Here is a 21,670-nt window from a genome sequence, read left to right as displayed (position 1 = left end):
AGAACCAGCCTCACTGAGAAGTCCCAACAAGCCTGACACCAAGGAGCAGAAATTTGAGCCTCTACCCACTTTTTTTTTTAACTTTATTTTATTTCAAGAGAGAGAGCAAGCAGGGGGAGGGGCAGAGGCAGAGGCAGATGGAGAATCTCAAGCAGGTGCCACAATCAGTGCAGAACCCGATGTGGGGCTCGATCCCAGGACCCTGAGGCCATGGCCTGAGCTGAAATCAAGAGTCGGACACTTAACTGACTGAGCCACCCAGGCGCCCCCAAGCCGTGCTCACTTTCTGTTTATTTTCTTACCCTTCCTGTGTTTATTTCCTCATCATTTACTAGTAACCTCCTTGTTTGGAAGGGTCTAGTTTATCAGTTGAGCAGAGACAAGGAAGACAAGGCCACAGCTGATCTACAGTCTCAGTAAATCTACACCTGGTGAGCACGGCAGGTGGGAAGGACAGCAGCTATGGGGCTGGAGGGCTCCTGGGGCTACTGGGGCTGTGGGAGTCAGGCAAGTGACCCGCCCCCCAAGTGAGTGCCCTGCAGCCAACAGAGGAAGGCGGCTCCTTTTCTTCATCTTCCTCGTGCATTCCAGAAAGATCTAGAATGACCCAGACGCATCCAGCACGAAGTGGCCTTCGCCGTCACCCCACGCCACCTCCGTTCCTACCCATCAATACACGCTTCACTTTGAGGCCTCGCTTCCTTTCTAGGCCAAGCACATTCTTCAGATATTCGCTGTTTTCCTACCTCACCTGGACCAGATTCCAGGTGCCAGGCAACCACCCGTGAGTCAGAGGAACCTGATGTGGGCACCGGTTCTTAATTCGGTAAGGTATCCGGCCTACTGAACACATGGACGGGGGTAAAGCCTGAGCAGGTGTATTTCTTAAAGGAGCAGCACACAGTTCTGCACGCAGCAGGGGCCCCGCTCAGTGCCTTACAGGGACCACGGGAGCTCAGAGCAAGGGGTGCCAGTCCTCCCGGTGGTGGTCAGAGACTTCACAGACGGTGACAGCAAGGCCAAGCCCCCCTGGGATGTTTGAGATTTCAGGAGACAGTCGGTCAAACCCATGACGATGTGCATCCCGAACAGAAGGAAAAGAATCAGCAAACGCGCGGCCCCACACGTGGCTGCAGGGGTGCTGGGTGCTGAGCACTCAACTTAGCTGGAGCACAGGACGAAAGGAGCGGGAAAGGCGCGGAGGGAAGTGCCAACAGAGGGCAAGGTGACCAGGGCGAAGAGACTGTGCCCCAGCGGAGAGCCGTGGTGGCACGTGCGGCTCACACGGGTAAGTCTGGCACCACTCTGCAGGGTGGACCTGCAGCAGAGCTGGAAGTAATTATAACTGAATACCTTGCATTGCTTATTTTTAAAAAATAATTTGTTGGTTCTTTAAAAAAAAGATTTATTCATAAGAGACAGAGAGAGAGGCAGAGACACAGGCAGAGGGAAGCAGGCTCCCTAAGGGAAGTGCGATGCGGGACTCGATCCCAGGACCCCGGGATCACGCCCTGGGCCAAAGGCAGATGCTCCACCCCTGAGCCACCCGGGCGCCCCTCACACACTGTTTACGACAAGCTGGGGCAGGGGCAGCTGAGTGGTTTCCAGGACACGTTCCGTGTGTGGGAAGAGCAAGGGCAAGACCAGAGTTGCATCTGCTTCCACTTGTATAAGGCAAGAAATGAGAAAATACCTATGTTCGTGCTCCTGTGTGCAGAGTCTCTCTGGACGGACAGACAGAAATGTGGTCACAGGGACACCCGGGTGGCTCAGCGGTTGAGTGCCTGCCTTTGGCCCAGAGCATGATCCCAGATTCTGGGGTTTGGGTCCCATGTGGGGCTCCCCGCATGCAGTCTGCTTCTCCCTCTGTGTCTCTGCCTCTCTCAGTGTGTCTCTCATGAATAATATTAATAAATAAAATATAAAATAAAATAAATAAGTACTCGCAGCGGCTACCCACGGGGAGGGAGAAGGGACAGCCAGGAGGTGAGGGTGGAGACAACACCTGCACCTGCACGAATGATCTTTTCTGTCGTTGAATGCGGCACATACTCACCATCCAGTCGGGTTCAGGAGACAATCCGAGCAGCTATCCAGCTGTTACCAGTTCACGTGAGAGACGATAAAGACCTGGAAACTACTGTGGCCGTAAGGTTGGAACAGAAGAATGTGAGAGATGAGAGAGAAAGGACTATGAAATTTTCATGACTAACGGGCAGGGTGGGAGTGTATTTCAAGAACAAAAGAGACGGGAACCCTGGCCGCCAAAAGCCGCAACCGAGTAAAGGCTAAACATTGCCCAGTGACCTCCCCAGCGGAGGTGACCTTACAAGGAGCCAGCAGTAGACATGACCCAAAGCCCCCACGGTGGGCCAAGGCGTGGATGGGAGGAGTGGGGTACCTAGCGAGTCGTTTTGGAAGACGGGGTGTTGAGAGGGTGGGAAGGGTGAAACAGGTGATGGGGATGAAGGAGCACGGGCTTGTGATGAGCACCAGGTTTTGTATGTTGAATCACTAAATTGCACACCTGAAACTAATATGACACTGTTCATTAACTACCTGGAATTAAAATACAAACTTAAGGGATGCCTGGGTGGCTCAGTTAGGGAAGTAGCTGACTTTTGATCTCAGCTCAGGTCTTGATCTAAGGGTCATGAGTTCAAGTTCTGGGCTGGGGCCCACAATAGGCATGAAGCCTACTTTAAAAAAAAATGAAATAAAATAAAAACTTAAAAAAAAAGTTGAGGTGTGATGGGAAAGATAAAAAGGCAGTTGCTACAGGTATAACTGGGTTGGAGAAAGGTATTTTGAGTCACTGGTTTTATTTACCTATATATTTTTTAAAAGATTTTATTTATTTATTCATGAGAGACACAGAGAGAGGCAGAAGCAGAGGGAGAAGCAGGTCCCCTGTGGGGAGCCTGACGTGGGACTCGATCCCAGGACCCCGGGGCAACCACTGAGCCACCCAGGTGCCCCTTGTTTTGTTTTTAAGAGTTGGAGAGGTCTACTGATTAGCTAAGGGGAAAAGAGAAATTACAAGCCTCCTGAAGAAACTCTCATTTCCAGAGTCTGCTGGAGGAGACAAGGAAGCCTGCCTGTTCTATTGAGACTATTTCAGATGCTGAATGCTGTATGAAAAATACCTCTATGACTCTCTCTTCCTTGCAGAAGGTAACTGTCTGGTCATAAAAAAATGACCAGGGTAACTTGAAAAAGAACCAAATTGAACTTAAAAAAAATTTTTTTAAGAGCAATTTAAAAACTCAAGTGGATGGGGTAAACAGAAGATTTAATATACTGAAGCACTGGATGAATTTAATATTAGGCACAATTTTTAAATAAACTTCACACAGGATGAGGGAAGAACTTCTTTTAACCCAATAAAAAATATCCAATAAAAATTACAGCAAACATCACACTTACTGACAAAATATTACAAACTATTCTCATTACCACCGCTGCTGTCCTCTATAATATACTGTATTTAAGTCCTACCCTACATATAAGAGAAGAAAAAAATGCATAAGGATTGAAAAGGAAGAAACAAAACATTAGTATTTATGCATAGTTATGGTGTTTGTAGAAAACTCCAAGAATCTCATAAATTATTAGAATCAACAACTGTTTTTTACAAAGTTGCTGGACATAAATCAATATACAAAAAAGTCAATTTCTATTTGCTAGTCACAAACAACTATAAACAATAACAAAAACTTAAAATTGCATAAAATAAAACAGCATAACATATACCTATGTATATGTATTATATTACTTAGATTTGCACAAAAAAATGCAAATAATAAAAGGTTACTGAAAGTCAGTAAGGAACTAAGAGATACCATATTCAGGACTGGAAGAGTCAATATCATTAAGACAAGCTATTCTCCTAAAATTGAATTGCTCTGAAGCTATAGATGTGGGTTGTCCAATAAACTCTAGCCATATGTGGTTACTTAAATTTAAACTAATTAAAATTAAATTGAAAGATTCAGTTCCTCTGCACTAGCCACATTTTAAGCATTAATTAATGGAAAATTTCCATCATCCTAGTAAGTTCTGTTGGACCATGGCAGCCAATGGAACAATCAAAATCACAATAGGGTTGTTTTGTGGGAAATCCAACAGGCTGGGTTTTAAACTTCTTAGGGGCTTAAAAAAAAAAGGAGAAAAATGCATTGGGAAGAACAAAGAGCTAAGAACAACCAGCAAAGTCCTAAAGAAGCTGGAGGAACTGGCCTCATCAAGCTTCCAGAGTCATTATAAAGTAATAGTAATTCAGATACACCCATGGAAAAGACCAGAAAGCCCAGAAATTGTTTCATACACATGACAAAAATGTTTTCTTAATTTGTACTTTGAGAATTTTTAAATTTTAATATAGTTGACTTCATCAGTCTTTTTTGGTTTATGGATTTTGCAAACTTAGAAAGGCCTTTCCTGGGGCACCTGGATGGCTGAGTCAGTTAAGCATCTGACTGTTGGTCTCAGCTCAGGTCTTGATCTCACGGTCCTGAATTCAAGCCCCACAATGGGCTCGGCTCCACGCTGAGCATGGAACCTACTTTAAAATTTTTAAAAAGGCCTTTCCTATTCAAAGGATATAAATGAAATACTTCTCATATTTTCTCCTTAGCATTTTTATGGTTTCAGTTTTCATATTTTAATATCTGATCCAACTTGAATGTATCTTTGTGTGAAGTGTGGAAGGATCTATTTCCCCATCCCCAAGTCCAAATGGCTATTCAAAATGGAAGTAACTCAAATACCAAGAATTGAAAAATTCATCTTCTCCACTGTTTTTAAGTACTAAATGTTATCTTCTGCTAATGTTTACATGGTAGGTTCTATTTCGGAATTTCCTATTCTGCTCCATTGATATTTCTGTCCATTAGGATTCAAAAAACCACAAATCCTAAGGCGAAAATGGCAAAGAATCTATGTAAAAATGGAAGGCACTCTAGGCCACATTAACAGAAAAAGAGGTAGGCTGGTGGAAAGACATTTTACGGTCTCACAAAAGAAACTGCTAGCTAGAATATACAAAAAAAATTCTTGTACACCAACAGGAACAAGACAGGAAACTCATCAGAAAGAAGCACAAACAAGGAATATGATTAAGCAGTTCAATGAGAGGAAACCCAAGTGACTAAGAAGTATGTGAGAGGCATTCAACATTGCTGGTAAACAAAAGAAGTACAAACTAGACCTACCATAAGACATTAGCTTATACCTACAGGATTGGCAAAAATTAGACAACTAAAAAATAACAAACGCCAGCAAAAATGTGGGGAAACAGGAACCTTCGTGTACCACTCACTGTTGAGAGTGTGAAATTCATACGACCTCTCCATGGAGCAGTCTGGCCGTGCTTAATGCCTCAGTCAGAAGCAATCAACTGGACAGTGGCATGGATAGGTCCTAAAATATTTTGAGTGAAAAATTATAATCAGATTGTTAGCACAATTCCGTTTATTTAAATGTAATACACCCACACCACTGTATTTTATATCCATATCCAGGAACACATGCCAGTGGCTGGGATGGGAGGGCACAACATGAGTGTCCTAGAGTACACACCTGGTCTGCCCCATTTGCTGGGTGATATCGTTTTTTTTAACTTTTTTAAAAAAAGATTTATTTATTTGACAGAGCACATGTGCATAAGCAGGGGGAGCAGCAGGGAGAGGGAGAGGGAGAAGCAGGCTCCGTTGAGGAGGAGGGAAGGAGCACCGTTCCAGGACTCTGGAATCATGACCTGAGCCAAAGGCAGACACTTAACTGACTGAGCCACCCAGGCGCTCCTGGACAATATCTTCTTGTTTCCTTCGTGTACCTATCTCCTTTGACGGAAGAAACAGAAAAGGTAGATGAGCTGGAGGTTTGTAGATTCATGATTTATCAGGAAAAAACAGAAAAGGTAGATGAGCTGGAGGTTTGTAGATTCATGATTTATCAGGAAAAAACAGAAAAGGTAGATGAGCTGGAGGTTTGTAGATTCATGATTTATCAGATCATTCCATCACCTGGGAAATGTCTGCAAGGTCCAGCACCAAAGGAGGTGATGCAGAGTCCAGACGAGTTTGGAATTTATGAGGGAAGAAGAGAAGACCTATGTCATCTAGAAAACCCAGGGCGATGCAGGAGGGAAGTACTTTCAAAGGAAGGAGAAACCACAAAGATAAACTTTGCCCAGGTCACAATTTAGCCTGAACTTCACCAGGGAACGGCTGACCCAGTTTACTGAAGAATCTAAGCTGGGACAAATAACAGTAAGTTCCCTCACGTTCAGCTGTTGGGCTTTCTACCTCCTAGGTGGGGGGAAGGGAATCCTACCTGTTGGGGCTTCGATGCCCTGCAGACAAGCTAAACAAAATCACGAGGGTGATCCCTGCCTCCGCTCCATCTGCTCGTGAATGGAGAAATGACCCAGTGTCACCGAGCGATGTAGAACTAATGTTTGCTTAGCGTGCCTATGTGACACTTTAAAAAGAGACCTGCTCCAGCTCATTGCCAAGGTAAATTCTTTACGAAAGAAAACACCCAGGTTGGGCCCTAGGATGTGGAACTCCGGGACCTGTTGTTTACAGACCCTCACTCTTTGTCTAGGTCCCACCATTTGGCAACAGCGCTAAGATATAGTCAGCAGAAGCACAGCTGAGCTGGGAAAGGGGTAGAAATTATCTGAGAAACACCAGGCTGTGCAGGAGGGTGAGTGTGCACACCTGTAAATAACAGGAGCAGGATCACTCTGCACCTAAGTCCCACCGTTCCATCAGTCCAGTCTCTCCCACTTCCATCCACAGGAGTTCTGTGAAGACTTGTTCCAAAAAGTAGGAAAACAATCCTAGCAAAGGAATTCTCTTTAAAGCTCTATCCTGGGGACGCCTGGATGGCTCAAAGGTTGAGCATCGGCCTTCGGCTCCGGTCGTGATCCCGGAGTCCTGGGATAGAGTTCTGCATTGGGCTCCCTGCATGGAGCCTGCTTCTCCCTCTGTCTGTGTCTCTGCCTCTGTGTGTGTGTGTGTGTATGTGTCTCATGAATGAATAAATAAAATCTTAAAGTTATATCCTGAGCAATCCCAATATGACAATTTAACAGCCAAGCCACTTTCAAAGGTAGGGGTTGTAATAGGGGTTTTTTTTTTTTTTTTTGGACCTTCAAGAACATTAAAAATGAAGCCGTTTCATAGTGGGAGTGGTTTCTGAGTCACTACAGCTCATTATCATGAATGGGCTTTTTCATATGGTTAAGCAGTGGGTGAAAATAAAGAGAACAGCCATTTTTACTGGAATGTACACACTCCTACATGAAATAATCAGTAAACACAAAATAGCCTTTGTCGGCCTTAATGCTAGTAGCTCCTGACAACATTCATTCATGTGAACACTAATGTATGTGATAGGCACTTTGTTCTGATTTACTCAAACAAAAAGGCAGGAGTCCTACTTTTATCATTTCTCTCTGGGTCTGTGTTAATCCCTATGGTTAGGAGCACCTGGGTGGCTCAGTGGGTTAAGCGCCTGCCTTCAGCTCAGGTCATGATCCTGGGGTCTTGGGTTTGAGCCTCACGTCAGGCTCCCTGCTCAGTGGGGAGTCTGCATCTCCCTCTCCCTCTGCCCCTCCTCCTGCTGTGGTCTCTCTCCCTCTCAAATAAATAAAACCTTTTTACAAAATTAAATTAAAAAGTCTATAAAAAATTAATGGGTTCTTTATAACAAGAGATTAACTAGAAGACGAAGCTACGAATGACACCGACTCTTTTCTAAGATTTTATTTTTAAGTAACCTCTCTACCCCCACAGTGGGGCTCACACTCAAATGCAAGATGAAAAGTCACATGTTCACCGACTGAGCCAGGCAGGGGCCCGTTCTATTGTTTTATTAACCCAATCCATAATTGAGAAGGAAACTGAATACTTACATTTTCTTTTCTATTATTCAACTTAATTAGGGCTTTAACAAAATTCTTAGACTAAATGCACCATTTCACTTCTCCCCTAAAGATAATTTACCAGATTAAGTCCATAAAAATGACTTCACAGCGGGTGTCCCAGAACAGGTGATGGTTCTGAGAACGGCTCTGGGTTCCCGTTCCCCCTGCACAAGCGGCACAGGGGCTGCACGGACGCACACAGAGATGCCGTGTGCACCGCGGGTCTGGGGCAGGGTGGGGGGGACAGTAGCTGTTGGTCCCACATGTTGTCTTCCAAGTTTTCTACTCTAAAATCTCATGTTAAAAATAAAACAAATATGGGGATCCCTGGGTGGCTCAGTGGTTTGGCGCTGCCTTCAGCCCAGGGCATGATCTGGGAGTCCCGGGATCGAGTCCCACATCTGGCTCCCTACATGGGGCCTGCTTCTCCCTCTGTGTCTCTGCCTCTCTCTGTGTGTGTGTGTCCCTCATGAATAAATAAATAAAATCTATAAATAAATAAATAAATAAATAAATAAATAAATAAATAAATAAATGGCGCCTGGGTGGCTCAGTTGATTAAGCATCCGACTCTTGGTTTCAGCTCAGGTCCTGATCTTGCGGTTGTGGGATCGAGTCCCACGTCAAAGGTTCTGTGCTCAGTGCGGAGTCTGCTTCAGATTCTCCCTCTCGCTCACACACACGTACTCTCTCTTTCAAATAAATAAATAAAAACTTAAAAAAAATAACAAAATGAATACAGAGTCCGACATTCAACAGTGAATCGCAAGGACAGAAAGAACCTTCTCAAGATCCAGGGTTACTTGTGCTCCCACAGGCCTGGGAGAGCTGGCACAGTTTCTGTCTCCCCAGTTTTACTGCCAAAGGTCCTCCTATCTGTAAGAACACAGGGCTTTAAGGTGTCTCTAGAACCCCGCCTCACCGTATCTCTTCCACCCTGTTTTCCACAATATAAACCCTTTTATCCAGCCTGGTCTGCTTAAGACTCTGCATAATCATGGGCCCGGTGTTGACGGCCTCCCCTGTGGCTCTCCTCCAAAGCCTCTCTCAAAAACTCAACCAAACCTCAAATCTTGCTTCCTGATGTTGCTCATCACTGACCTATCCACTCACTCCTTTACCACTACGGGGTCTATTTCGCCACTGGTGGATGACATCCCACAATCTTTGTCGCTCTGATGCAAGCCAGTCGCCTCAGGTTTCACTCTGCAAGGAATCGTTTTTCTTCAATTAGACTGCAAGCTCCTTGTGGGCAGAGAGCTCGCTCTCTCTCTCTTTTTTTCCAATATAGCCACAGGACTTTGGAAAACATTTGTCACAAAACAGAGACGGACTCTTCAGTACTTAGCAACATTTAAATTTTAAAACCATCTTATTATTATCTTTTAAATTAGAGTATCCTTCCAATAGACCTTCAATCTAAAAGAAAAGCTTCAACATATATGAGTCCTGTCAAACACACTAATTTCATTGGGGTGACCATCCTTTATCCCCCTATCATAGCCATAGACCAAAGCAGTCAAATTTAGAAGAAATTACTCTCACAACCAATATATTTCAATCAAGGGCAAATGGGGCACACAGGGGAAGTCACATTAAATACAGTCATGGAGGAGATGCTTCACTTAGCTTCACAAATTATGATCTATTAAAAAGTCAGCGCCAATAAATACATCAGACGCACCAAACCGGTAATGTTTCCTAATATTAACATGTAATAAATATCAGTGTAAATGCATGCATGTGTACACCTATGGGTGTAATCCATGCCCAAGATTAACTTAAAAAGTAAGCCTCTAACAAACAGCTGAAGCAAAATAAATATGTAGTGACTATTCTTTATTGTAGGCTCTTTCTCAACGTCAAGAAAACAAAAACCTTGGAAAGGAAAGAAAGCTTCCAAAAAACACTCACTGAGCCAACTGGTAAATGACAACTGGACCCCAGCCCTGAAGATCAGAGGAAAGTCCTCTTCAGGTAGGAACTGGTTGGTGCTGGGAGTTTGAAACTTAGTTTTGTTCTGGAATTTTAAAACATTAATGCAGCCAATGGTTTAGCATCCCTTATACATGACTTTTTGTTTTTTCTCTGATTGGGTCCCCCCCCCCCGCCCCTTACCGCTGAAATGTCTTCTGTAAGAATTTAGGACCTTAAACTCTAACTGGCACTCAAGGGTATTAAATACAATTACACATTTTAAAGGCTAGTAATTTTACTTCCCCAGAACAATTACCATGCTTTCATTTAGACTTTTTTTTCCTTTTGAAAAGCTCTTTCTGAACGATGTCAAAAACCAAGATTGTCTCAATTGTGAATAGTTTCAGCTATTTATAGGAGATGGTAATTTACTTAGGGCTACGAAGCACATGAGAGTAAATGATGCACCCACATGTAAGCAAACAAGTTCACAGCAGAGGCCTCACCTAGTGAGGCTGGGCTAACAGGCCCTAAGGAAAGAAGTCTCCTGTTATCCGTTTCCTATCACTGAACAGAAGATGTGGAAATTGGATTTCCCTAAAGTGAAACCTCTCCTGAAAATAACCTTGACTAGATTCCAGGTGAGTTCCTTGTTATAAAATGGAATGACCCCTGCAACACGAGGAAGCAAACAGAAAAGCACTGACAGGAGCAAAATCTAGTTCTATCTGGTGAAATGTATACAAAGATGGACACCTCAAATTTAATTCTTAGCTCATCGAAAAAAAAATTGACATCCTATATGCTTATTGCATATTTCTGGATTTCTGGATTCTTTAGGAAATTAAAAAAAGAAAAGAAAATCTCCATTTAACTTTTACTTTTGTTAAACAAGCTTGTGTGCTTTCTCTGAATTTATTCAGCAAATATTCCCAGAGCACCCACTGCGTGCTACAATAGTGAGACAAAATGTCATACTTTTTACTTAGAACTAATAATTATGCCTTATTATTAAATAATATGATTTCTTTCTGAGAAGCTCAAAAGTCTTAGCTGAATGTTTCTTTGATCCTCACAACGAAAATAAAGGTGACGTAGAGAGTATGTTCATCTAATATTGGCATTTATAACACCTGGTTAGATTGGAAGTGATCTGATTGACATATCTTACCTCATGTTGAACAGATTTAGATCCAAGTCAGGGGGAGCAAAGCTCACACAAGACATCCTGCTGGTCAACCCACTGTACTGGATCTTTAGCCCCATCTCCCAAGGCCTTTGGGAGCCCTCCTTCTGTGGATGTATATAGAGAGGCTGCCTTCTTCTCCCCAGACTCTTCCTAGACACCTCCTGGCAACACCATCGGTAAGGACTTTCATCCTGGAAAAATGGGAATTAGCTAAGAAACACAGTATTTAAAGGCACTGTGTTTTTATGTGAGTTTTCCAGTTTGCTGACTACGTTCTTACAATGGGTGAAAAGGGAAGGGTCTAACAAGCAGCCCACAATTATTAGACTGAATCATATGAAGTTGCTATTTGTATAGGCCGAAATAGCTGAATATCAGTAATTTTATATGGCTAACCAAATGTTCCTGAAATAGAATTAATAAATAATCATGGGGACAAAAAATCCTTAAAATGAAATTATGGTTTAAGTATGATTTTACTACATGTTAATACAGAAATGATTTTTCCTCAGAAGACACCTCTAAAATCACAATAGGAGGGGCGCCAGGGTGGCCCAGTCTGTTAAGCATCCAACTTTTTTAAAAAATATTTTATTTTATTTATTTATGAGAGACACAGAGAGAGAGAGGCAGAGACATAGGCAGAGGGAGAAGCGGGCTCCCCAGGGGAAGCCCAATGAGGGACTCGATCCCAGGACCCTGGGATCACGACCTGAGCCAAAGGCAGACGCTCAACCCTGAGCCACCCAGGTGCCCCTAGAATAACGCTTTTTAAAACTCTTCTTGCACCATCTCTTTGACATTTGACATTTTCAATGCCATGCCCTTGCTTGCACCATCTTATCTCCTATTTCTATCCTCCCTTCCTCAACCCTGAACATCTTGTTCAATGTCAAGCTACTCCCTGTGTATACAAAAGTCTACTTCACAGTGAAGCCAGAACACAAGACCTGCTGTCATAACCCAACCGACAAGCCTTCCATGGTTAATGCCCCCAGATACAAGGCAAGGCTAAGCTCCTCAGCGTTCAAACCACAGCCACAATTGTACCACTCTGATTTTCCAGTATCTTCCCCCTGTTGACCCAGCTCCAACGTTACATTCTCCCTTAGATGTTCTGATGTCCTGAAGGAAAAGAATATCTCTGTCTTCTCCCAAAAGAGAGCAATGGGCCTCTGCTATGAACATTTACTCTATCTCCTTCATGAGACCATGAATTTCTCAAAGGCAAGGACCACACCTTATCCATCTCTACATTCCTTTGTGCCCACCATGGTAGGAACTTAAATGCTCACTAAAGCTCTTCAAATCCTCTGAATCTTTCCAGAAAAAAACCCAAGTGCACCAGTTTGTTAGGAAGCAATCGACCAAACTCAGCTGGGTAGTCCAGTGCAAAAGAACACAAGCATCATTTTTCTCCCCACAAGACAGTGTAAACTGTGCAACACAAACTATTTTAAGTACACTCACAGATTTAGGTGTGTAAAAGAAAGCTGGTGTGAATCCTTAATTTGTAATCCTCAGTTTCAAGGTCTGAGTGGCCTGAGAAGTCATTTAGTCCTACTCCAACTTTCACAGACCAGGAAACCAGGTTCTAGAAACACGAAGTGGTGAACCCGATGAAACATGGGGCAGCCTCCCTCACCTCCCAGCTGAGGGCTGCTCTTTTTCCTTATGCCAGGCTCCACTAATCTGTTAATTAAAAAAAAAAAAAAGGTATCTGCAGACATCAAAAAGAGAAGCATATACGGACTGGTATGTTTGTATTCCCAATGACTGGCTCAGTGCAAAAGTGCAATGCAGGTGGCCAGTCTACAAATATTGCTGAATGAACAAAGGAACAACCCAGGCCTTTGGAACAATAACTAACATAGGAAGAATATTAAATATTTCAAAGCACTAGTCAGACAATTAGTCTCCTAGGAGGAGCAGCAGAAGCTTGAAAAAGAAAGCAGGGGAAAAACCCCCAAAACAACAGAATGAAGGTTTGAAAAGGAACATCGTATACAAACCAAGCCCTATAAAAATAACTACTCTCACTCCCATGCAGGATTTTGGCAACATACACACTAACACAGAAGAGAATCGAGTCCTTGAATAGATATTTCTCCAAAGAAGCCCTCTAAGTGGCTAACAAGCACTTGAAACGATGTTCAACATGATTAGTCATGAGGGAAACCCTAATCAAAACCACAGTGAGATACCACTTCATGCCCACTAGGATGGCAATTTAAACGCACACACGCATGCATACAGACAATAACAAGTGTTGGTGGGATGTGGAGAAGCTGGAACCCTCTATACATGGCTGGCGAGAATGTAAAATAGTGCAGCTGCTCTGGCAAACAGTCTGGTGATTCCTTGGTGGGTTATATATAGCATTGCTGTGTTACTCAGGAGTTCTGCTCTTAGGTACAGACCCCCAAATTTATTTTTTTATTTTTTATGTTTTTTCAAAGATTTTATTTATTTATTCATGAGAGACACACAGAGAGAGGCAGAGACACAGGCAGAGGGAGAAGCAGGCTCCATGCAGGGAGCCCAACGGGGGACTCGATCCTGGGTCTCCAGGATCACTCCCTGGGCTGAAGGCAGGCGCCAAACCGCTGAGCCACCCGGGCCTCCCTAAGACCCCAAAATTTAAAACAAGTGTTCAAACAAAAACCTGCACATGGATGTTCATAGCAACACTACTCACAACAGCCGAAAGGTAGAAACAACACAAATGTCTATGAACTGATAAATGGGTAAGCAAATTGTGGTCTATTGAGGAAATATTATTCAGGGACTTTAAAAAAGGGACTGAGCTGTGGCTCCGTCAGGTGAAGTGTCTGCCTTCTGCTCAGGTCATGATCTCAGGGTCCTGGGATCGAGCCCCGCATCAGGCTCCCTGCTCAGGGGCGTCTGCACCCCCCTGCCCCCACTTGTGCTCTCTCTCTCTCTCTCAAATAAAGTATTTTAAAACAAATAAATAAAAAGCAATGAAATACTGATGCATGCTATCACATGGATGAATCCTTAAAAAAAAAAGATTTTATGTACTTGAGAGAAAGAGAAAGTACAAATAGCAGGGAAGAGTAGAGGGAGAGGGAGAAGCAGGCACCCCCTTCCCCCACCCCATCCGAGGTCATGACCTGAGCTGAAGGCAGAGGCTCAAGCAACTGGGCCGCCCAGGCACCCCCAGATGAATCCTGAGAGCACTGCTAAGTGAAAGAAGCCAGTCACCATACTGTATGATTCCATTTATATGCAATACCCAGAACAGAGAAATCCATAGAAAAAGAAAGCAGATTAGTGGTTGCCAGAGGCTGGAGTAGGAGGCTGGAGTCGAGGAAATGGAGAGTGACTCCTTAATGGGAATGGGGTTTCCCTTCAGGGTGATGAAAAACTTCTGGAACCAGATAGTGGTGATGGTTGCACAACATTGTGAATGTCCTTTTTTCCTGTTGTTTTTTTTTTTTTTAAACACTTTAAATATGTGCAGTTTACTGAATGTCAATTATACCCCAGTAAAGACATTTAAAAGAAAATAAAAGTGATAGGAAAAAAAAAATCAAGCCAAGATCCACAACAGCAACAATGAGAGGATCGCTTCTGGCTATATTACATCAGGCAAAAGAGATTAAATAGATGAAAGTATGTAATAGTAAAAAGTTCAATTCCTATTAGACCCTGTGTACCTACCAATATAAACTTACAAATGCGCATTGTTACATATTCACATACAAAGTTTCAATGCACAGAGTCTCAGAATATTTTCTAGCTCAAAATACAAGGAGAGAGTGACAAATCCCCCATGATAGTGTTATGTTTCCATATACAGATCTGCCTTGATTTATCTCATAGGGTGTCATCCCGATGAGTCCATATTAGGTTGAAAATGCATTTCATACACATAACCTATCTAGCCTACCTTAAATGTACCCACAACACTCGTATTAGCCTACGGTTGGGCAAAATCCTCTAATCCAGCGGGATGGGTGCAGGATGGGTGGCAGGACGGGTGGTCCCTCGTGGTCGCTGGCGGCCTGGAAGCTGTGGCTCACTGCCCAGCATCGAGAGAGGACTGAACCAGGACAAGATCCAACTTCAAAATCCCCAGGACAGTTTCTACTGAATGCCTATCACTTTCTCGCACCACTGGAAAGTCTACACATCGTCAAGTGGGGGACCATCTGTACCTCTCTCAATTATTGGCCTGTTAAGCAGACACAAAGTTAGTGAAGAATAATTCAATTAGTAAGGGTCATGGAATGGGTATCTGCGGACCTCTACAGGAAAAAAAAAATTAAAGCCTTCTCTAACACATAGGATGTGAATGTACTTAATGCCACTGACTTATTCACTTAAAATGACAACTTTGAAGTTACATATGTTTTGCTCCGATTTAAAAAAAGATTTGAGTCTTCGCACTGCCAGCTCTTTAGAAATATCCAGCCTGAAGATCTGCATTCATAAGGCGCTATCACAGCTCTCTCCAACAAGGTGGAATGTTCTGCTCTCCACATTCCTCTGCCGCCAATCCTGACTGCATGGATTGTAAACCCAGCACCTACTTTCTTAAAATAGGTTTCAATACTGGTGCTGCGAGCCTGGGAGGGGGTGGGGTGGGGGTGGGGACAAGGGCATTCATTGAGAGGCACAGCCTCCCGCTGGCTCTCCACGGACAGGGGCTACCAGCAGTGATTCCACTCTACTGACCCTGCTGTGCCAGAGCCTCTGTGGACAGAGGCTTCTCTGCAAGGGCCAGCAGAGTCCCTCGAAGATTCAAGAGGGACGGACGAGCTGCCGTGCAGCAGGGCCAGGGCGGCGGACTCATCCTCCCGAGAGCACGCAGGCAGCTACGAAGCCGATGGAAACTGAAATGCAATGCTGCCCTTGAGCAAAGCAAAGAGCTCAAGTTCTGGGATGCTCCTAGGATTCCCTGGCACCTACCCCTGAGTGGCCTCCGTGCCCCTGGCGGCTGTCCCACAATCATGTAGATAAGAGGCACCTGAACTTCTCTTCCAGAGGCTCCCCTGTTCTTCGCTCGGCTCCACCCGAACCTTTCACCTTGCTCCCTTTAGGCTTCAAGGCTCCACTCTACCTCCGTAGTTAGTTATTTGAGATGATCTTTAGAATCAACACAGGGTGCCAACTACAGACTCCTTAGGTGTCTGAGAACTTTGGAACTGGGGCCAGGTGTGTCTTCAGCTCCCATTGAAAGCTCACTTGATCTGCTTTTAATCAGTTTGGGCCATATGGCTGTTATCTAGATACGTCTGTGTGCCCAAAGATGAACTCAGTACTCGGCATGGTGAAGGTGGGGAGTCTCCAAAACCCCTGCATGAAGTAACCAGCGCTCCGTGCCCGCACTAACGTAGGCAAGGGGGGACGTCACGGGGCCTGACACACCCACATCTTCTCAAGAGCAGGTCTCATCTTCCCAGCCTTCTCGAAATGATTACTAGCCAAAGTTGCTCTGATTTTGAGTAACAGAGAAAATGTGTTGCTTTTAGATGATCAGCGTCCAAAATTTTCAAAGAAAAGCTCATTTGAAACGCTGCTACCAAGGAATCTATCCAGTCACTTAAAAGTGCCTATTATTGGCCTGGGCAAGATAACGCACCGGATTCCATACATACACCGTCAAGTTTGGCAGGAGAGATTTTAGACAACTTCCGTCCTTCCCACCCAATCCCAAGTAAACAGGGCATTTGTTTGTATTTCCACATTGGCCTCATGAACGAAAATACCTCCTCCACCTAGAAAAACAATCTCTAACATTCAAGCATGGAATTTGAGGGCTAACTTTTTAGTGCATGGGTCCCCAGTATGCTGTGCTGAAAGAAAGAAAGAAAGAAAGAAAGAAAGAAAGAAAGAAAGAAAGAAAGAAGAAAGAAAGAGAAAGAAAGAAAGAAAGAAAAGAAAGAAAGAAAGAGAAAGAAAGAAAGAAAGAAAAAGAAAGAAAGAGAAAGAAAGAAAGAAAGAAAGAAAGAAGAAAGAAAGAAAGAAAGAAAGAGAAAGAAAGACGGTAGAAACGTATCTTTAATAAACCTTTCTCCCGTGAGCATCTTTCTCAAGTTTACACTGACACCTGGCTTGGTGTTTCTGTATCTTTCAGAAATACAGATCAAAAAAAAAAAAAAAAGTTCTCCATTAAAATTGGAGCCAGAAGGACTTTTCTCCCTGCAACAGATCTGAACGTTTGTTTTACTCTCTTTGGAAGGGTGGTCGGGAGGGGGAGAGGCACCAAAAAAAATTACTTTCCTTTACTCACTGCTAAGTTTTGTACTCTATACCAACTATCCTGCCTGGCAAAGAGTTAAGAATTTTCTGAGGTTAGTTCCTGCGGTTTAAAAAAAAAAAAAAAGTCCGATGCTTAAATTTAGACTCCGTAAAACAATACTGGGAAACTTTCAAAGCCTTGGAGAAATACTGGAATTTATTGTATTGCCTTTTGTTAAACTGCATCGCACGGGCCACTGTTTCTTCTCCCTTTTAAATCCCTCCCGGCCCCCGACTCGCTCACGGCGGGTCCTGGGCACTCCCACCTGATCCGGCTACCTGCCGTGGTCGGGCGTAGGGACGGAAATCCAGGGGTCACCTTGCTCGGGACGCGAGTGTAACAGGTGGTTTAGGACAGGCTCCCCCCACGCCCTCCGCAGCGCGGGGCGCGGACTCCGGGACCCGAGGGCCGCGGCGGCGACGCGAGCGACGAATCTCCGCCGACTCCGGGGAGGGGCCGCGCGCCCGGGGAAGGTGTCGGGGGCGCGGGGCACCCCGCAAGCCCCTGCGCCCGGAGTCACACACGCACCTCGGACCACCTCTCACCCCCCAGCAGGCCAACCTCCCAGCCGAAAAAGCGCCGCGGCCCCCCCACGCCCTCCCCGACCTGGGGCGCACGCGAGCCCCCGAGCCCCCTAAGGAGGCGCCGGGCTCCCCCGCGGGTGAAGGGAGGCCGCCGGCCGGCGACCGTCCCCGGCGCTGCGCGTCCCGCCTGAGCTCCGGGAGGCCGCGGGGCGCGGCGGAGGAGCGAGGGGCGCGCAGCCGGGGCCGCCGCAGGCAGAGGGGGCGCCCTCGGGGTCCCGCCCGCCCAGCCCGAGCCCGAGCCCGAGCCCGAGCCCGAGCCCGAGCCTCCGTCCGCCCGCAGCAGACGCGGGCGCTCACCGACGTGCCAGGCGAGGCACGAGGGGGCGCCTTCGGGGTCCCGCCCGCCGCTCCCACCCCGTCGGGGACCCGAGAGTCCCTACTCACCTGGAAGGAGCCCCCGCCGCGCCTCCGGGGCCGCTGGTGCCCACGCGCAGTGCGCGACCCGGAGCCCTCGCGCCGCCTGCTGCCCGGGCCGCCCGCGCGCTCATGCCCGCCGCCGCGCGCTCACCTCCGCCCGCCGCGCGCTCACCCCCGCCCGCCGCGCGCTCACCCCCGCCCGCCGCCTGCTGCCCGGGCCGCCCGCGCGCTCACCCCCGCCCGCCGCCTGCTGCCCGGGCCGCCCGCGCGCTCACCCCCGCCCGCCGCGCGCTCACCCCCGCCCGCCGCCTGCTGCCCGGGCCGCCCGCGCGCTCACCCCGCCGCGCGCGCTCACCCCGCCCGCCCGCGCGCTCACCCCGCCCGCGCGCGCTCACCCCGCCCGCCCGCGCGCTCACCCCCGCCCGCCGCGCGCTCACCCCCGCCCGCGCGCCCTCCTCCCCCACTCGCCGCGCTCCCGCTTCTGCGCGCTCGCCGCCCTCCCGCGCGCTCCCCCCCACCCCGGGGCTCAGCCCCCTAAAAAGCACAGCGCGTGCCCCGGGCATGTAAAGGGACAGGCCGGGGATCCCCGGGTGGCGCAGCGGTTTGGCGCCTGCCTTTGGCCCAGGGCGCGATCCTGGAGACCCGGTATCGAATCCCACGTCGGGCTCCCGGTGCATGGAGCCTGCTTCTCCCTCTGCCTGTGTCTCTGCCTCTCTCTCTCTCTCTCTCTCTCTCTCTCTCTGTGTCTCTCATGAATGAATAAATTTAAACTAAACTAAACTAAAGGGACAGGCCCGCCCCGCCGCCGCCCGGCCAGGCCCGCACGCTGCGGAGCAGCAGGGTGTGCGTCTGCAGCTCCCCCGGGGGCCCTCAGCTTTGACAGGTTATTTCACGTCGAGTGATGCTAACTCCCGAGGACGGACGGAATTGTTGTCGGCCTCGGAGAAGGCCTTTCACAGGCCCACGACTTCACGGAGCCCGCGGCCCGAGCCCGGTTTCGCTCCCGGGCTCGGGGCCGCCGCGAAGCTCCTGCCGCTCCTGCCAGCCGAGCGCCCTTGGTCGCGCTGGAAATGCCGAGCGAGCGGGGTTGTTGGAAGGCTGTCCCCGCCGGGAGCCGAGCCGCTGGCGCCGGTGCTTCCTCGGGGCGGCCCTGGAGGGAAGGAGGGAGGGGGCCGGGGTCACGGGTCACGGGGCTTGGGGGGACTCGGCTGGCAGCATTGCAACACCTGTACCCCAACGTGCGTGTGCCGTGTCCCCCCAACGTGCCATGTGCCGTGTGTCCCTCCAACGTGCCTTGTGCCATGTGTCCCCCCCAACCTGCATGTGCCATGTGTCCCTCCAACGTGCATGTGCCGTTGTGTCCCCCCAACCCCATGCGAGTGCCCCATGTGCATGTGCGTGTGTCCCCCCAACGTGCATGTGCCGAGTGTCCCCCAACATGCGTGTGCCATGTGCCCAAGTGCCATGTGTGTGTCCCCTCAACCTGTGCAGTGTGTCCCCCAACGCATGTGCGAGTGTCCCCCCAATGTGCATGTGCGTGTCCCTCAGTGCTGTGCCCCCCAACGTGCCATGTGCTCGTGTGTCCCCCAACCTGCATGTGCCGTGTGTCCCCCCAACGCCATGTGCGGTGTGTCCCCAACGTGCCATGTGCAGTGTTCCCCCAACATGCCATGCGTGGCGTGTCCCCATTTACAGAAAACTGAGGAAGGAAGTGGTTGGCAGCAGGGAAGGACAGTCACTGGCGGCGCTCTGGGCTGAGCCCCAATACCTTAGTCCTTAGCTCATTTCTTTGTCCTCCCCAGGAAGACATACCTGATGAAAGGAGGGAGACCTCTTTTGCGCTAATAACACGCTGGCCTCATCCAACTCCCTGCATCTTTAATTAATGTTTACAAAGCACTTTAATCTACCCAACAAGCTAGTTAATTAGGCCAGTATTATTATCCCTGTCTTTCTGAACCAAATCCAGGAAAGAATCAATACTGTCAGTCCTTAATCCTCCATGAATAATGGTCTAAGCTTTCCGCTGTTTGTTTTTTTTTATTCCCAAATTGTGTCCCATATTGTGTTAAATACTAATGCATTTAGTATGAATTGGCTTACTACAAATTAAAGAGTATTAAACACCCGTGGGTGAGGGAGGTAAAATAAGCAACCCTTGTCTTTAAGGATTTCAGGTAAAGAAAAAGACGTTTTGTCAAGGGCTTCTCAGAATTTTTTTTTCTTTTTAATAATGCGCTTTTTGCTTGGTTGGGTTTTCATGACGTGTAACATATGTCTGGCTTAATTTTTAAAGTTTACTTAAAATTTCTGAGTCACACGGTATCTTTTGTGTAAAAGTTAAATTTTACTCAGTATCTTTTCTGACAGGTGAAGAAGAGGTAAGAAGGAAGAAATGGATGGAAGGAATTAGGAAAGAAGAAGGAGAAAAGAAAAAGGCAAGCAAACAAATGACCCCCAAACACCACCACCACCACCAAAAAACAGACAGAGAATGAACTGGGAAGAAAATGAGACAGGTTTCAACCAGGTGTCTCACACCCCAGAGCTCTGTGGGGGTTACAAACAGGTGAACCTTCCTCTGGGCTGGTGTGGATTAGCCAGGGACCCAGAGTGACAATCCGAATACAGGCTGGCTTCCAGTCCCCACTGCACCCCTGTCTAGGCACCTTTGTGCTCACTGAATAACACAAAGGGACTAGAACAATAGGAAGGGAGGTAAGAAAACAAGAAATGGGTTAGAGGGGTGATTTAAAAATAGTTATGCATGAAAGTACTAGATGACGTCAAGGGAGGAAAAAAAAGAACAAAGAAACATCTGGAGGGTCTTTGTATCTACTATTGTTATTCCTTTAAAACCCATGGAATTTACAAAATTTTACTTTATAGTCACTGGGGTTTTTAATAAATGTCTTCTGAGGCTGCTCTTTGTTAAGAAAATCCTGGCGGTACATGACCCCTCAAATATGAGACAAATAGTATTACAAGCTTTGTGTAAATTAAAAACTTTAAAAAAATTTAAGCTAAACATACGTGTTTGTTTTATAAAAATAATTACCGTAGAACACTGGCTGGAGAAACTGCAGTATCTGTGAGGGCCACTAGAGGAGGCACACAGGAAAGAAGGCTTAGTAATTTTCCTGTTTTCTTTACCAAAACATGATAGCCTTGTAGAGCTGAAAGGAGGAGATGTCAAAAGAAAGGATTTTACCTTATGCCTCTTGCACTCAGATGTGCGATTTGGAGCTGCTTATCTTTCTTGAGACACAGTTCCTCATTTGTAAAATGAAGCTACTAACCTCTACCCTGGGAGGCTAAAATAAAATTATTATTTTTTTTTTATTTATTTACTTGAGAGAGAAAGAGAGGGAGAGGGAGAGGGAGCAGGAGCAGGGGACAAGCAGATTCTCTGAGCAGGG

The 21,670-nt window shown here is 46.7% G+C and overlaps 1 protein-coding gene across 3 annotated transcripts in view; it reads right to left on the bottom strand.

Annotated features, from left to right (window-relative positions):
• PROSER2 (proline and serine rich 2) overlaps positions 1-18,384 on the bottom strand; it is a 39,518-nt gene extending 21,134 nt beyond the window's left edge. The window contains exons 1-2 of one of the 3 annotated variants that reach the window (XM_055331932.1): positions 18,279-18,384; positions 11,025-11,233 (exon numbers count right to left, since the gene is read on the bottom strand). The gene's annotated coding sequence lies outside the window, so the exon portion shown is untranslated. Of the gene's footprint in view, positions 1-11,024; positions 11,234-12,512; positions 13,762-18,278 lie in introns of those variants that run through there. The other 2 variants (XM_055331933.1, XM_055331931.1) reach the window with 2 other exon arrangements.
• Positions 18,385-21,670: the final 3,286 nt, after the last annotated feature.

The sequence above is a fragment of the Nyctereutes procyonoides genome, unplaced genomic scaffold (genome assembly GCF_905146905.1).
Source record: "Nyctereutes procyonoides isolate TBG_1078 unplaced genomic scaffold, NYPRO_anot_genome, whole genome shotgun sequence".
Classification (NCBI taxonomy): domain Eukaryota; kingdom Metazoa; phylum Chordata; class Mammalia; order Carnivora; family Canidae; genus Nyctereutes; species Nyctereutes procyonoides.
This window is presented reverse-complemented; position numbering and strand designations above follow the sequence as displayed.